The sequence below is a fragment of the Ambystoma mexicanum genome, chromosome 7q (assembly GCF_040938575.1).
Source record: "Ambystoma mexicanum isolate Mex_15411 chromosome 7q, UKY_AmexF1_1, whole genome shotgun sequence".
Classification (NCBI taxonomy): Eukaryota; Metazoa; Chordata; class Amphibia; order Caudata; family Ambystomatidae; genus Ambystoma; species Ambystoma mexicanum.
In genome coordinates, this window is record NC_090941.1 from 854334264 (window position 1) to 854352192 (window position 17929).

The following is a 17929-nucleotide window of genomic DNA, read 5'->3' on the forward strand; positions in this document are numbered from 1 at the left end:
TCAAGCCCTGCGTCCCCGAAAGCGGATATCCAGTCCCCAAGGAAGGACCCAGCAACCCCATATAGGGGCCCTTTGGACAGTGTCCTCGCGCCTATGGCGCCAGGCTCATAAAAGACATCAGTCCTGGCGCCATAGGCGCCAGGCTCATTATGGATGTGCTTGGGTGCACTTACCTGATGTAGACCATGCTGCAGGATCCCGGCCTCCTTGAGGCCTGAAAGGAACTACTTTACCTGTGGGACTAATTTACCATCCGGGCGTGGTCGGGGAAGGATACATACCTGATTGGAGGAAGGATACATACCTGGAACTTCTTCCAAGGCTATTTAAACCCCACCCGAACAGTCACACGTGCTTCGCGCTGTTCTGCATCTAGCAGCTGGACGCTCACCGTGTCTGCTCCTGCATCCTGACTTCTGCCACGCCTGCCAATATCCTGGATCACCTGCAAAGGAAGAGAAGAAGAGAACAGAAGAAGGAAAAGTCCTTACCTGCTAAATCCGCATCCTGGAGACATCTCGCCGACAATCCTGAAAAGGAAGACTTTTATTTAAAAGCTCATCGCGTCGATCGCTGCAGCGCCGCATCCACTCACCTTACTGGGCGCCTCCATGTTCAGCAGCGATCATCCGGATTCGCAGTCACGCCCCAGCGCCTGGGGAAAAAGAGACATCAGCGTTAATGAGCGAATGAAAAGACATTACCAAAAAACGCTCATTAAAGACTTACCTGATTTTTACAAGGATTTCACCTCTCATCTCGGGTCGGTGCCTGTTCCCTGGCATTCCGTACCCCGGCCCCTATGGGGAAAAAGACACTAGCATTAGTACATTAATGCATGGACACAAGGGGAACCTCTTATCAAAAAACTTACCTGGAAGCCAAGCAAGTTTGGTTCTCACCAATCTGAAAATCCAGTGAAGCAACTGGATACCAACGCGCCCCTGCATCAGAAGCAGGATGGAGAGCTCGTCCTTCCAGACCCTAAGGTGAGACGCTACGAGGAATCACAGAAGGGTTTCGAGGAGGGTGAGAGGGGAAAGTGGGAGGCTGATTGCATTACCCCGCAGACAGTTAATCCCCTATTTTCGCCTACAGAAGGATACTTCTGCGAGCCAGACAAGCCAGATTTGGGGGCCCGGTCCAGTCCGTCTTCCGAACCCTGCGCATCACCTTAGAAGAGGTCACAGCAGCGCGAACCAGGCCAGCGCCTCCGTGGGAGTCAGGTGAGCGTTACAGAACGCGAAGCCTTCCTACAAATTCCCACCCAGGCGCTATGGAAAGTTCTGAGACTGATCAGTTGGCCCAATTACTGGGGGAATTACGGGCCGAAGTACATGCCGCTCGTCAAGAGACTAATGCCCTCAGGAGGGAATTAATAATATCAAAGGAAAGAACTGATGACCTGGCCAGACAGCTTTTGCAAGGTCAAGCTGGGCAAACTCCTCTACCCGGTTCCGGAGGGAACCCCGCTCCTGTGGTTTCCAGTAACCCTGTGCAGATTAATCTACCTGGAAACATGCCGCTGGCCCCACCGGAACGCTTTGCTGGGGACCCCAAACGATTCGCTGTATTCATGAATCAGTGTCGTTTGCACTTCCTATGCAGACCTGGGGCCTTCCCTAATGATCAGACCAAGGTAGCCTTTGTATTGTCATATCTCAGCAGCTGCGCTGCCGATTGGTCAGTTCCACTGGTTACTCAAGATGACCCGATTCTCCGTGATTTTCAAAGGTTTCAAGCAAGCATGGAAAGGTTATTTGCTCGACACTCTCAGGGACAGGCTCTGGATGACGACCTTCTATCCCTGCGACAGGGCAATCAGGACCTCCTATCCTATATTGCAACCTGGAAACGGGATGGCCAGAGGATAAAAGAGTCACGTTGTTTTATCGAGGCCTACGCGGAGAACTTAAAGATGTCTTGGCCCAAGTTGTAAATCCGCCCCAAGAATGCACAGAGTATATAGACTTAGTGGTCCAATTGGATCACAGACTTCAAAACAGAAAAGCAGATCGGTCCAGGTTTGAGACCCGGGTGTTGGTCAAGACCCATGCTAATCCCAAGGGAGTTGATGTCTCTGAGCCTATGCAAATTGGAGGGGTTAAAGGACCCTTAACTCAAAAGGAACGTGAAAGGAGGCGGCAGTTAAAATTATGTCTTTATTGTGGGAATTCTGGACACTTTCTACGAGATTGCCCAGCAAAACCGCCCCGAAAGGCGGTAGGAGCCGCTGATAAAAACCATGAAGACTCTGTTTCGGGAAACATCTCCGCCCGACAAGTGTAGGGGTCCGCTTGCCGAGCTTGAAAACTAACTCTCAGACCTCGCATTTCATTGTGCCAATGGTTCACGTAGATCCAGAACAGCCTAAGCGGTTGCATGCAATAAAGGCATACATCGATAGTGGGGCTATTGGAAACTATGTGGATCGTGAATTGGTCTCTAGGATTAACCTCCCTCTCCGTCCTAAAACCAGCAAAGATGTCATCACCACAGTCGATGGAACTGAAATTGCCTCTTGACCGGTAACACATTCCACTACTGAGGTGACTCTTATTGGTCCCGACGGCCATCGGGAGGGTGTTGTGTTTGATGCAATCAAGGCTCCACAGTTTCAGGTTATTCTTGGAATCCCTTGGTTAGAGACACATAATCCTCAAATTGATTGGCGAGCTAAGAGAATAACCTTCCCGGATTGTACACAAACCTGCTACCCAGAAAACCTGAAGATTAATCTAGCATCTGTAACCTCTGCCCCCATGCAACTACCTCCGGAATACCAAGACTTTCAGGACGTCTTCCAAAAGGAACAGGCCAACACGTTACCTCCTCACAGACCGTACGATTGCCAAATCGATCTGGTGCCCGGTGCACAACCCCCTTGTAGCAGGATTTATGCCCTTACCGAACCTGAGAATCTGCATTTGAGACAATATTTGGATCAATACCTAGCTAATGGTTTTATTCGCCCGTCAAAGTCCCCAGCATCCTCGGCTTTGTTCTTCGTGCCCAAAAAAGAAGGCGACCTTAGAACTCTGCCTCTGATCCCTGAACTCCTTGACCAGGTGAAGGACGCTTGCATATACACCAAGTTAGATCTCCGGGGGGCTTATCATCTGGCACGAGTTAAAGAAGGCGACGAATGGAAAACTGCCTTCCGTACTAAATACGGATTATTCGAGTACCAGGTGATGCCTTTCGGATTGTGTAACGTGCCGGCTGCCTTCCAATACTTCATGAATGATGTCCTTCGGGAACTCATCGATGTTTGTGTTGTCGTATATATCGATGACATTCTGGTGTACTCCTCTTCGGAATCTGATCACAGAAAACACGTCAGGGCAGTACTTGAAAAACTGCGCCAACACAAATTATTTGCTAAATTGGAGAAATGTGTTTTCCATACCACAGAAGTCGAGTTTCTATGTTTCATCCGGACACCCAAAGGAGTCCGAATGGACTCAAGAAAAGTGGATGCCATCCTCAAATGGCCATCACCTAGCTCTGTAAAAGGGGTTCAAAGCATGCTCGGCTTTGCCAATTTCTATCGCAGGTTTATCCCGGAATTTTCACGCGTGGTACAACCCATTACTGCACTCTTGAGGAAAAATAAACGTTTTGAATGGTCTGAAGAAGCCGAGCAGGCCTTTCAGGATTTAAAAGCTAAGTTTACCTCCGCACCTATATTGAAACACCCGCGTCCAGATCTCCCTTATGTCGTCGAGACTGACGCATCCAGCCTAGCCATGGGAGCTGTCCTGTCCCAAAGAGATCCCGAAACCAACCAACTGCATCCCGTAGCATTTTGGTCCAGAAAACTCTCGGCACCCGAGGTTAATTATGCAATCACGGACAAAGAACTGTTAGCCATTAAGTCCGCTTTTAAAGCCTGGCGGCATTATCTGCTTGGCGCTCGACATACCATCACAGTGATCACTGATCACCGGAATTTACAGTATTTGAAAACCGCCAAGGCTCAGTCATCACGGCAGCTCCGATGGGCTTTGTTTTTCGCTGAAATTGATTTCGTGATTACCTATCGACCTGGCTGCAAGAATGGCAAAGCAGACCCCTTATCCCGAATTGGAATGGGAGAATCTGATACAAACTCAGAACCAGTACCAATAATTCCCGAACAGAGGATTCTAGGCATGACTTCATTACAGACGCTTGAAGACATTCAAGCCAGAGTGAAACAACTCCTGGACCCTACAACCTTACAGGATTGGATACAAAAGGGATCAGACTTTACCATAGATAATGGTTTACCTTATTTTCAAGGACGCTTATTCCTGCCACATAAGGAATTACATGAACTAGTTATTTCCGGTTATCATGATGCATTAATAGAGGGACACCCCGGTATTGCCAAGACAGAGGAAAAGGTGAAACAACAATTTTGGTAGCCCTCTTGGCGAAAAGATGTTAAATCTTTTGTGATGTCCTGTGGTGTTTGTGCCCAAAATAAAAGTCAAAAGAAAAGACCAGCCGGTCTCCTTCAACCTCTAGACATACCACCAGCACCCTGGCACACCCTATCAATGGATTTTATTACGGACCTGCCTCCTTGTTCGGGGTACAATACTATTCTGGTAATTGTGGATTTGTTTTCCAAAATGGCCCACTTTATTCCTTTGAAAGGTTTACCTTCAGCTTCTGTCCTAGCTAAAGAATTCCTCGAAAATATTGTTCGGCTACATGGATTCCCATCTATACTAATCTCTGACCGGGGAAGCCAATTCATTTCCCACTTCTGGCGCAAATGTTGTCAAATGGCGCAGATCGACGTAAGATTATCGACCAGTCACCACCCTCAGACCGATGGTCAGACCGAGAGAACAAATCAGACCCTTGAGCAATACTTACGGTGTATGTTACAGCAATCTGAAAGCAACTGGAAAGAAATTCTTTGGATAGCCGAATACGCATATAATAATTCGGTACACTCTGGAACTGGCCACAGTCCTTTTTAAACTTTGTTTGGGCATCACCCTCGAACCTCAAACCTTGACTCACCTCAGAACCTCGGAATGCCTGCAGTAGAATATCTGCATTCTACAATTACCCAAGCCTTCAAAGAGGCAACTACGCATTTACAACAAGCCAAGAGAAAATACAAGGAGAATGCTGATCTACATCGGAGTGAAGCACCTCCGTATCAGAGTGGGGATCAAGTGTGGTTAGCTACCAGACATTTACCACTCAAAGGGCCTCGAACTTTTAACCCAAAATATCTGGGACCTTATTCTATTACGGCAATAATTAACCCAGTGGCTGTTAAACTTGATTTACCAGCTAGTATGCGAATTCACCCTGTTTTTCATGTGTCACTTCTGAAACCAGTGGTATCCGGAACCCGACTACTCAAACCTCCAGAACCTATTCTAATAGATGGGGAGCCCGAATTCGAAGTGAAGAACATTTTAGACTCAAAAATGTTTAGGTCAAAACTGTTCTACCTAATTGATTGGAAGGGGTACGGACCTCAGGAGAGGTCGTGGGAACCCAGCGACCATGTGCATGCACCTCGATTAGTCAGGAAATTCCACCGACTCTTCCCAGACAAACTAAAACCCCCGGAGGGAACAACCTTGGGAGGGGCCTTGCGGGGGAGTGCTGTCATGATGCCCGCTCCCGGGGAGCCGGTTCAAGCCCTGCGTCCCCGAAAGCGGACATCTAATCCCCAAGGAAGGACCCAGCAACCCCATATAGGGGCCCTTTGGACAGTGTCCTGGCGCCTATGGCACCAGGCTCATAAAAGACATCAGTCCTGGCGCCATAGGCGCCAGGCTCATTATGGATGTGCTTGGGTGCACTTACCTGATGCAGACCATGCTGCAGGATCCCGGCCTCCTTGAGGCCTGAAAGGAACTACTTTACCTGTGGGACTAATTTACCATCCGGGCGTGGTCGGGGAAGGATACATACCTGATTGGAGGAAGGATACATACCTGGAACTTCTTCCAAGGCTATTTAAACCCCACCCGAACAGTCACACGTGCTTCGCGTTGTTCTGCATCTAGCAGCTGGACGCTCACCGTGTCTGCTCCTGCATCCTGACTTCTGCCACGCCTACCAACATCCTGGATCACCTGCAAAGGAAGAGAAGAAGAGAACAGAAGAAGGAAAAGTCCTTACCTTCTAAATCCGCATCCCGGAGACATCTCGCCGACAATCCTGAAAAGGAAGACTTTTATTTAAAAGCTCATCGCGTCGATCGCTGCAGCGCCGCATTCCACTCACCTTACTGGGCGCCTCCATGTTCAGCAGCGATCATCCGGATTCGCAGTCACGCCCCAGCGCCTGGGGAAAAAGAGACATCAGCGTTAATGAGCGAATGAAAAGACATTACCAAAAAACGCTCATTAAAGACTTACCTGATTTTTACAAGGATTTCACCTCTCATCTCGGGTCGGTGCCTGTTCCCCGGCATTCCGTACCCCGGCCCCTATGGGGAAAAAGACACTAGCATTAGTACATTAATGCATGGACACAAGGGGAACCTCTTATCAAAAAACTTACTTGGAAGCCAAGCAAGTTTGGTTCTCACCAATCCGAAAATCCAGTGAAGTAACTGGATACCAACGCGCCCCTGCATCAGAAGCAGGATGGAGAGCTCGTTCTTCCAGACCCTAAGGTGAGACGCTACAAGGAATCACAGAAGGGTTTCGAGGAGGGTTAGAGGGGAAAGTGGGAGGCTGATTGCATTACCCCGCAGACAGTTAATCCCCTATTTTCGCCTACAGAAGGATACTTCTGCGGGCCAGACAAGCCAGATTTGGGGGCCCGGTCCAGTCCGTCTTCTGAACCCTGCGCATCACCTTAGAAGAGGTCACAGCAGCGCGAACCAGGCCAGCGCCTCCGTGGGAGTCAGGTGAGCGTTACAGTTTAAAGAAAAAGTGGTTGAGCTAGATAGCCCACTCTAGAGGTCAGGCAGCAAGGGGAGGTTGGTGCAAGGAGCATGTTGGGGGCTTCAGCCAAAGGCCTGGCAAGAGCCAAAGACAATGTTGGACAAATGTTGCTAGCCTGCTGGAGGCAATTTCCCAGACTGATGACTACAAAAAACACCAAAGAAGGGACATCACTAACCTGCTTGGAGCTGAAACCTAGAGCCTGGTCGGAGGCATAGACCTAGGATCATACCAGAGCCTCTACTGGGTTGAAGCACAGGAGGGTGATCATTGGCTGCTTGGTCAGAATAACGCCAGTCTGATGAGCACCGTGTTCGGAAGGTGGGGGAATTCTTGTTGTAGTCATGGATATCCCCTAAGAGCAAGGGGAATCGTAGGTATTGGCTGGTAGGCATGTTTTGTGTCAATATCTACGGAGCACAGGAGGGTGGCCCAATATCAAAGGTAACACTCTCAGCACCAGGAGTACCACCATCAAAAGGGAAACCTGCTGGAGTCCTTTAAACATCCTCAGAAGGTGAGTGAACTACCAAACAAGGCCACACACTGTGGAAACCCTGTGTGTTTCTTGATTAATGCAGGGAGTTGAACTTGATTGGGACAATAGGTCCTAATAGTATAGGTCATTGCACTTCTTCTGTTAATACTCCATCCAGAACTGTTAGTTAAAGGTATTTCCTTTGTTATACATCCCCACCCCCACCAGGGAGGGCTTTCCATGTCTGCGGCATGCGCCGCTAAATTGCATACCTTCCTCCACAAGAGCGGGAAATTCAGTGCTCTAAGTCTGCTGCTTCTGTGCACACTTCCAAGAACACTGCTCTTCGGAGGACCTGGGTGTGGAACACTGTTCTAGGGCGGCCAAACATTTGAAATGATGCAGTTCACATTAAAGTGGCTGAAAAGAGAGGAAAAGGAAATGCCATAAGAAGACTGGTTCCGCTAGAAAACTAGATGACAAGCACCACTCTACATCTTCATCTTTTAAAAAGTAGAGTCTAAAGTTCTGTTTCATGGATGCTGAAGATTATTCTTAGGAATCACCACCTTTGAAGGTACCATTTCCCATTAGTTCTTCTCAAGCATAGTAGTGGGATGAATTAAGGCCGCTGCTGGACATCCTTTCCAAGGGCCAGGCGCAAGCGGCTTTGGCCTATCATGTGACAAGCCGGCAGAGGAAGATCTTCGGACTGCAACTGCAAGCTAGCTGGCTCGTTTCCGGTGCTGATACTTAAGACTGTGCTCTAGTGCCGGGTGGTTTTGCCTTTGTGTGTCAAAGCCCCCCAGTATGGGCTTCCTAAATACCGGCCATCACTGACGCCTCACTCGAGTTTACTCCTGATCCAGGTGCCATTTATTTATAAAATGGCCAATATCTTTGGTGTTGAGGGGTTCTCTTCCCTTTTAGGTTGAAGCCTTTGGAATAAGAAGAGTTGGAGGCCTTTCCAGAGGAGTTATACCACCTGGATGCAGCCTTTACAGATCTGAATTCTGACCTTTGTGATGTTTAAAATATCCAGGGAATCCGTCCCGTTTCCTCAATGGGGAGCCAACCACTTTGGGACTTGGGAGGTGAGCCTGTTACACAATACCTCTCTAGGGGTTGGGCAAAAGGGATGCCACTGGGGTGACACCCCTGGGGACAAGCAAAGCCCAAGCAAGGATTACATCCCATCTCCCACCACCTTAAGTTCTCCAATGTTGGTTGGTTGGTTACATGGATGTGAACATTGCCATCAGATACAGGGTCCTTTTAACGTGGATGGCTTGGTTTCTGAACTGGTTTTGTTTCTGCTTCTTGAAAAAGACCAGGACCTATGGAATCTTCCTCACCATGACGGGATGGAACGTAAATAGTGCTGTATGCCAACAGAGGAAGTGAGAAGCAGCCAGCAGGCCACAGATGCCAGTGTGTAGACTGCAGAGAGAGGCGCTCCCAAGGAGGAGTAGCTGAGAGCCATGCAATTGCATGGCAGGTGTAGCCCAAGGCAGCTTGACAAAAGGAGGATTCCCAAAGCAAGCTACCTACTGGTGTCACACTACTGAACTGGTTTATGTGGACTAAGTTGAGGCAACAGTGAATCACATTCTTGTGTCATAACAAATATCACAAGGTATGCACATAAGCTAGTATTTCAAAGGAAAGACATTTTTAATTTAATTTTTCTAATACATGTTAAAAAAATCGAACATAATGAGTCCAGTAGTTAAAAAAACACAAGACAAAGCAAAGAGAAATCACAGTCCTGTAAGGCAAAAAATCATGTGAAAACAATCACGTGAATCTGTTTGCTTGATTCGAATTGTACATCAAACCTATTATATTTTTAAAGGTGATGATAGTAGTGACAAGAGTGACTTCATATCATAGACATAGAATGGTAGTACTTCTACAGAAGCCCCAGTCTGGACAGTGTGTAAACATGAACCCGTGTGAGGAGTCTGTCGACAGGATGATTCTGTTTCCAGCCTTAAGAGAGAGCAGTCTTCAGAAGTTTAGAGATGACTGTTGTCCATTAGGTGAATGTTGGACCAGATAAGGCTTTCGTCAGGACACGGAAAAAACGACAGCTTTAGCCCAGGTGTTGTATTTTTCATAGTGATTGTGAGATGTCTAAGGATGTATCTCTAGGGACAAACACACATATATGTTAAAAACTAGCTATATTGTGAATGGCACTAGTGACAAATGCCACAACAGTTCTGATCAAAACCAGCCCTTGCATATCGTAATTAGTGTGCAACCTGGACATATTCATGGTTCAGTCATGTATATGTCTCTTTCAGTTGTTTAAATAGCATATCTGTCATTAGGCTATTTGGTGTATATTATTTTTACATATTGATGTGACTTCATATGTTATGTGATTCTATTGGACAGTGGATATTGGTTATACAATTGCCCCATTTTTACAAAACAGTAATACTTAGCGTGGTGCCTTACGGTAGAACTTGGAGGAGGTGTTCTATGTAGGTCAGGCGATGTATATCAGTCCTTCATACATGTCTAGAGGGGCAAGGAAGCCCATAGTGGCTGTTGCTGGCTGTGTAGAGGACACAAACATACACAAGACGCAAGCAAAATGCGTCATCAGGTGCCTGAGTACTATCCCATATGATATTGTACAAATATGCATATATATGTCCTCATACCTTCTATAGATCGTAACGTTGATGAAAACAGCGGTGGATTATGCAAGGTGGGTGTTACCGCAATGCTGATACTATTCGTCCCGACTCTTAGCACGTGTGATGGCGGCGTTCGAGAAGACACGGGAAGGTGAGGGAAAGACATTCTTAGGTGGGAAGTCCTTTTTACGCTTGCTGCATTCAATCTATTCTATTGGCGGGTGGAGGGGGACTTGCTTGTGAGTTCAGGGCCCTCTTTCCCTCTGTCAGAGCGGCATCAACCAAATGCGAGTTCATCCGATGGATCATGTGATGTCTATCATGTCGTTAAATACTCACGTGTTGACGTGAATGGGATGAGAGAAAGGTCGGCCATCTTGGAATGTCTAGAGAAGGCCGTTAGATAAGTTGCCGCGGTGGTGTTACACAAACTCGGCGCGAAACAATGACAGAAAGACATTCTCATTTTTGTGTCTGGGCAACCCACTATACTGGATGAGTGATCCAGTCACAAAGAAGGCATGTCCATGTGGGAAATTTTAGAAACTTGCCATGCTTGAAAAGATCTATAAGCTAAATGTAAAGGTTGGCACTTCATACTAGGTGTCAATGGTGACTGACCAAGTGACATCAGGAGCCGATACATGGAGACCCGTACCAGTGGAATGGAAAAAGTCAGCCATCTTGGAGTATCTGAACGGAACCATACATGTGTGAGCGCTGTGGTCGTGACAAGACTCGGCGCAGATGAAATGAAAAAGTGAGAAAGTGACTTATGTCTGATATTTATCATTTGCAACAAACTTCACTGGATAAAAGAATGGTGGGCCCAATTTGTGAGCCTTCAACAGCTTTGACACGCTTGAAAGTGTCCATAAGCCAAGTGTGATGGTTAGCATATCTAATTTGGTGTCAATGGCTGGTGACCATTTGGCAATGAGAGTAGATGAAAGGGGAAGCATTCTCTACAGTATAGAGCTCTGTGGGCTAAAGATGGATGTTACCCCATGTGTGGAAGCTGGCTGGTTATGGCAACCCTAATGGGAAAATTTGCTGCGGCCCTGATATATCGTTCAGGAGGCTATTTGTGTACAAACAGATTCCATTCGATATACAGATTTAATCCACACTTAACCGAGTCTTGTTTATAAATCCATTTCTGCTCTAATTTCCGCAGGTTAAGGTCCCTATCTCCCCCTCGGGGGTGTGCATCAAGAGGTTGTAAGACAAACCATGTCATATCGTTGTGAGAATGTTTCATCTTACTGTAGTGATCCACTAATGGTTTGTCTTTAATGTTATTCTTGATGCAAGAGCGATGTTCCCCTATTCTAGTCCTGACAGTATGTTTTGTTTTGCGAATATACACAAGTTTGCATGGGCAGATGATGCAGTAAATGGCCCATTTGGTTGCACAGTTTGAGAATGATTTGAAAGTCCAGGTGCCGGTTTTTAGCTCGATATTTTTAGTGAAATTGCACATCAAGCATTTTCCACATTTGAAGTGCCCTACAACTGGAGGTAAACTCCATAATGTTGGTTGTGTAGGTATTTTAGTAGGCTGTCTGGGATATGTGTGTACTAGTCTGTCACCGAGATTTTGTAGCCGTTTGAAAGCAAAACGGGGAGGTGGAATGGAAAAAGAATTTGTATTTATCATTTTCGAGTTTTTTAAAATGGATCTTCTCAGGGCATTACTGACAGGGGTGAAAGTAGTCACGCACATGATTTTGTCCAGTTTGGTTCGATCTTGTTTAGAAAGGCAGTCAGCTCTTGGAATGTTTTTCGCCCTTTTATATGATCTCCTAATGGTGTGTGGAGGATACCCTCTGGCAATTAGGTTGTCCTTTTGTTTTTCACTATGAACTTGAAAGTCTTGTTTTTCAGAGCAGTTCCACCTGATCATAAGGAACTGTCCAAAGGGGAGATTTTCTTTAAGAGACTGAGGGTGAAAACTATCAAAGTGGAGTAACGTGTTTTTCTGGGTCGGCTTATTGTAGCAGCTTGCATAGGTACTGCCGCATCTATGAGGAGGGAAGACCAGGAACAAAGCAGAGGAAACCGGACGCACCAGTGTCCCGATCTGCCAAAGCCCTGAACAGGTGGAGGTCACGTGGAACAGCAGACTCTTCAGACCAGAGAAAAGGCAAGGACATGCATGGGCCAGAGGGAACACTTCCAGTCCAGTGAAGCGCCACCATAGAAAAGGTACACAGCAGCATCCAACAAGTAGCTGGAGGGTGGTTAGGCCCGAACCAAACCCACGCTGGACTGAGGGTGTTAATACCCGACGAGGGGTTGAGAAAAAACAGAAATCATTCAGGGCTGAGCAGGCCTGCAGCTCGCCCAGGGCTAACAAGCAAGACACCCAAGGAAGGGGTGATTGAAACAACCAGACAAACAGGATTAAAGAAGCCCAACGTCCAAACAGCAGAATATTCTGTGAGTGGATGATAGAAGCAACTGCACAAACAGGGCTGAGCAGGCCCATAGCCTACATGCGCCTAACAATCTGAATACCCCAGGAGGGGGAGTGAAAATCAATGAACAAGAGCAGAGCCGGCCCGCAGCCCACCAGGATTAACAGTCTGGATGCTTGAAGAGGGAGAGGGAAAGGTAACACACGAAACAGAGCTGAGGATGCCCAAAGCTCACATAAGTAACCACCAGAGGACTGGGCAGACCCGTAGCCCACTCGTGGCTGCGAAATTGACTACCCCAGGAGGTGTTGAAAGAAAGGAGAAACGCATCGGAGTAAAACCGAGATTGGGAATCAACCAGAAGGAACAATGAATGAACTTTGTTGTTTTTGTAAATTCCGGACTAGTGAGGTCTAGAAAATTCATTCCAGGAGAAGGGATAACTCAGAGACTACATGGACTACCTGACGAGACCATCATTCGAACCGGGGAACTATTGAAAGACCTTTTTTTACTTTTCTTTATTGATCATTCTGACAAACCGAGAACCAGAAAAGACTATCGGGACTCTTTGAGGGGGGTCAAGAAACCAGGCACCACAAAAGGGGAGTTACCCAAAACTAAGCTAAAGTTTTTCTTTCTTTCATTCTTTCATTCTTTGTTTGTTTCTTTCTTCCCCTTTCTTTCCTTTTCTCTTTCTCTCTTTCTTGATGGAGGGATATGTTTATTTGTGAGACATCCTGTAGAGCACCAATGTGTTATTTTCAAGCATAGGGAATTCAGAGAGGTAGGGACTAGAGAAGCTTTATACATTTCTTCAATAAATATTTGTACGAAACATGTTCTCTTCTCTGTCTCCTACAGATATCTCCTGAGCTGGCCTTGATGCAGACCTCTGCATATGGCAAGCCACATGCTTCCTTCCAGCAGACTATCATATAGGTCATTGACAACTTGGGCCTGTCGGCTCCCAGTGGTACAGTTTGTCATAACTAACATTCTTGACCAGGTTCCTGTAAGGAAGGCATGGTATCATGAATGAAGACAGACACAAATGGGGCACAGTTCAAGGGTGTTTATTAAGCAAAGATGGGGTGGTAGAACACCTATCTAGCCTTATATCTAAGGATGGAGCAGGCTCGAGCATCAAATAATAAATAGCGCAGTCCTAGTAGTGTCTTGTCAAATCAAAATGGCCTATACAAAAAAAAACAATTGCCACTCCTTAACGCTATATCAATTGTGTGCTGGAAAAAGGTGTATGCAAAAAAAAACAGTGTTTAAGAAAGTGTGTATCATGATGACTGAACAGTGTGGTTCCATTCCTCATGTTTTCATCACGCGACAAGGTGGCACACACCGGCTTTGGAACACTCTCTGGCTTCTTCAGCTCGAGGATGCCATTCGGGATATAAACCAGGGCCTTATGCGACAAAGTCTCTTTCCAGAACAAAGTCTCTCATTCGCAGAATACATGAGCACATGCAAACACAGTTCCTTCTCTTTAGGATCTCAAAATTCTCAAGGCTCAGGTTCAAAGTTCCTATGGGGTCTCCCTCGGTCGGGCTGGGACACCTTTTAAACACAATGTTTGTTTACATGTTTCCCTCAGTCAGGCTCAGACCTTTCGCAAGGGATTTAAAAGTTCCTGTAGGTCTCCTCAGTCGGGTTCGGACCTCTTTCAACAAGAAGCACTTGATTCCACATATGTCTCCCTCAGCCGGGCATGGACCTCGCAATCACAACACTGGTAGCGGTATCCTTCCCCTAAACTTCCAATCCCTTCAAGTCACAGTTTCTCACAGTCTTATGTTCCTCTAAACAGAGACTTTCGATTGGGCACTTTCACTATACCGGACCACTCTGTTAATCTGTAGCATCTGTCCACAGTTCACAAGTTATAGGCAAGGTGCAGATATCTTTGTGGTTGTATTTCTACTACATGTCCCATAATGCACCTTTCCTTATGGTTAAATAGTGGATTTCATACTCACAAGAAAAGTTCATATATTTCTGACAAGTTCCCGCTTCAGCATCACACACGTGCCGGGTTTCTCTCACTCAGAAACTCACCAGTCACACAGTGCTGTCAGGAAAAGACTCACTGCTCTCAGATCTGAAGTCATGGCCTCGCCACCTGCCCCTCTGCCTCACTGGGGATCAACATCCACCCAGGGAAACCAGCACTGGCCTGTATATGGCCTGATGTGAGCTATCCCTGAATTAAGTTTAATTGCTTCAGCCGATATACTTTTGGTAGACTATATTCATAAACACAGATTTGATTTTGTGCATTTGGTTGTACCTTCGCCTTTAGTGAGGACCTTGTTATTGAAAGAAGCAGAAGCATTGCAGTATAGGGGTTTCAACCTTTTTATATACAAACCATCGACAATTCTAAGTGAAGAACATGGAGCAAATTTAAGGAATGGTGAACGGATGATTCAGGTGCCCAAAGATGAGGATACCAATTCTAGTTTTGCAGGTAACCCTGACAAACAAGATTGGAGGTGGTTGGCCCTCTCACTAAGAGATTCGATTAATACTCTGAAACAACTGGGGAAACCTCTCTAGCACTTTAAATAAATTGAGATTAGTAAGCTGGAACTCTCGTGGTTGCTTTCACCTAATGAACAACGAGAGACTGATGGGGGAGCTTGCAAACTTCGATTTTGTTTTACTACAAGAGACGTGGGCTCGAAGCAAGATGTGCTGGGATGGGTTTTTAATGACCGAAATCTGTGCAACTGGTGGTATAAAGGGCCGTCCTAAGGGTTGTTTACTGTGTGCTTATATGGTCTCAATTCTAATTGAAAAAACTGATGAATGGGGTATTTTACAATCTATGTTAGTTGCTATCTTTATGGTTGGGGCTATGGGTGAAGGTTTCTCTTTATTAATTGTCAATGTATACTGGAACCCTAGGGAGCACTCTGATCAACAACTGGTGATTGAGCTTAATGACATTGGGGCAAACATTGATTCGTGGCTCTATGCTAATTTAGGAGGGCAAATTATTATAGTGGGCAACCTCAATGCTGATTGCTCTGTCGATCGGGTTACTGGGGATGTTTTACGTTCTAAAATGGACACCTGTATATCTATCGGCGGGAACTCCAAATGAAGAGGTATCTTATGACTACATTTTGGAGAAATGTGGGGTTTGGAATTGATTCAAAATGAGTTACATACTTGGAAAGGCAGGGGCAATACATCGACAATTGACTATATTTTCCTTTCAGGCGAATTAAGCAAATATATCCAGAAGTTTGTAGTACATGACACTTCTCTTAGTGATCATAGTATGTTGTCGATTGATTAAGCTGTTAATGCCCCTCAAGTGAGCTCTAGTTATTACAATGAAGATGTTCTGCTAAACCCCAAAGGTAATAGAATTAAATAGGCCTACAACAAAACTGTGAGGTTTACAGGTACTATGATTCAGGATTATGATACACCACCCCTAACTCAACTTATGCAGAGATATTCAGTCATTAATTTTGCTCTCTATATAAGTAAAGTTATCCAAGATATTTAAGGTAATTCGACTGAAAGAGGCACTTCAAATACTATTAATAGACACAATGTGGATATTGAGGTTCACGATCAGGAAGCACTTATGCAGAAAGAAATACAGCGACTGCAAAAACAGGGGCAACATGAACCTGGATAAAATTAAAAAAATTAAACACAATTATAAAAACTGGTTGATTAGTCATAGAGGCAGACGATCCCAATTAAATGGGTAAGTTATGCTGAAAGCTTTGAAGGGCTACAACTCATCTAATTTTTGGAATTTTATATTGTATTTGACGATAAACTGGAATGGACACTGGATAATTCAATCGACACAGTGTCTGGATTAATTAGTAGATCAAAAAACTCTAGAGCTCCAGGTCCTAATAATCTGTCGAACAAAATCTTGAAGTCTTATCCGCTATATTAGGCTAGAGTACTTTGTATTCTATTGAACTGACAGCTAAGACTATACCACTGTCGTGGAGAGTGTCTATTGTTTTACCAATCTTTGAAAAAGGCTCCAGATTAAGCCTGTCCAGCTATAGGCCCATTGCAATTGCTGATCCTGACTCTAAAATCTTTGCATCTTTGGTGTTAGCTGATATCCAAAAGTGGGATAATATAAATAAAATCTTGGATTTAAAAAAAAATCGGCTTTAAAAGAAATATCGGGACATACTGTGGGGTTATGATCTTACGTTGTTTGCAAAACAAAGCAATGCAAAAGGGTGCGAGGCCCACTTTTATTGCCTCAATGGATCTCAGCATGGCATTTGATCTGGTTGATAGATCGATATTATGGAGAAAGATGCGCGATCTGGGTATGCCGAAACATTTGCTGGAGATTGTCATAGCTTTATATACTGATACGAGATTAAAGGTTCGCTTAAATTCTAAGGGACTATTGTCAACCGAGATTGTTATCACCAGTGGCTTACGACAAGGCTGTAGGTTAGCTCCCACTATATTTAATCTTTATGTAAATGGAGCTGAAAGAGCTTTGGCAAATAAAGGTTTAGTCTCTCCCAAACTGAGTGACGTCCGCATTAGTTGGCTTGCTTATGCAGACGATTATTTGTTACTAGACAACACAAAGGTGGGCCTACAACGTTTGATTAAGGAATTCGAGGAATTTATTTGTGAGTTACACTTAAAAATAAATCATACGAAAACCATCATTATCCGTATGGGTAAACCTAACAAGATCCAAAGATCCTATACATGGTATTGTGAAGGCAAACACATCAAATGTCAAATTGCCATAAAATATCTGGGTTATTGTTTTTCTGGAACTGACTCGATTGTTCTAATTAATAATCAACTGAACCTAAAAGTAGAAATAGCTATACAGCAAATGCGTATTATAGAGATTTTTATTTTTTAAAGTTTTGCATGTCTCCTTTGAGAGAATTCTATATTATGAAAGTCATTCCACGACCACTATATGGTTTGGAATTTTTTGCTTCTGATTTTATGGAATATTTGAAGGTGTTGGAGGCAGGATTTGGAGGGGTATTCTGTTCTTCCTTCCCAAGTGCATCCCAATTGAATTTATTTGTTATGAATTTGGCTTACAATCATTAAAATCTCTTGTAATTGGAAAAATACTTTTATTATAGAGCGAATGTATAATGAACAGAGATGGGGATCTATATGCTTGTGCTGGTACTGAGATGACATGTGACTTTATGAGCAAACTGAAAATGTAGGCTGAGAACTCATTGCAAAATCTGGGGATGTCTGTCAGCACACTATTGAATAATCCTGATAAGATAACAAAAAACTCTGAGGTACTGATTGGCAACATGCTTTAACAACAGTATCCAAATCAAAACTATACAATCAGGCTTCTTTCCTGTTTGTTTGTTTGTTTATTTATAGCTCGCGTCAGACCCAAAGGTATGCAGGCGCGTGTGCAAGAATACTTTAAGCTTACAGGTTACAGTT

At 45.0% G+C, this 17929-nt stretch overlaps 1 protein-coding gene across 2 annotated transcripts in view; it reads left to right on the plus strand.

Moving 5' to 3' along the window:
* Window positions 1–17929, plus strand: part of SLC36A4 (solute carrier family 36 member 4) — a 1175100-nt gene that overhangs the window by 1042551 nt on the left and 114620 nt on the right. The gene's annotated exons all lie outside the window — the stretch shown is intronic.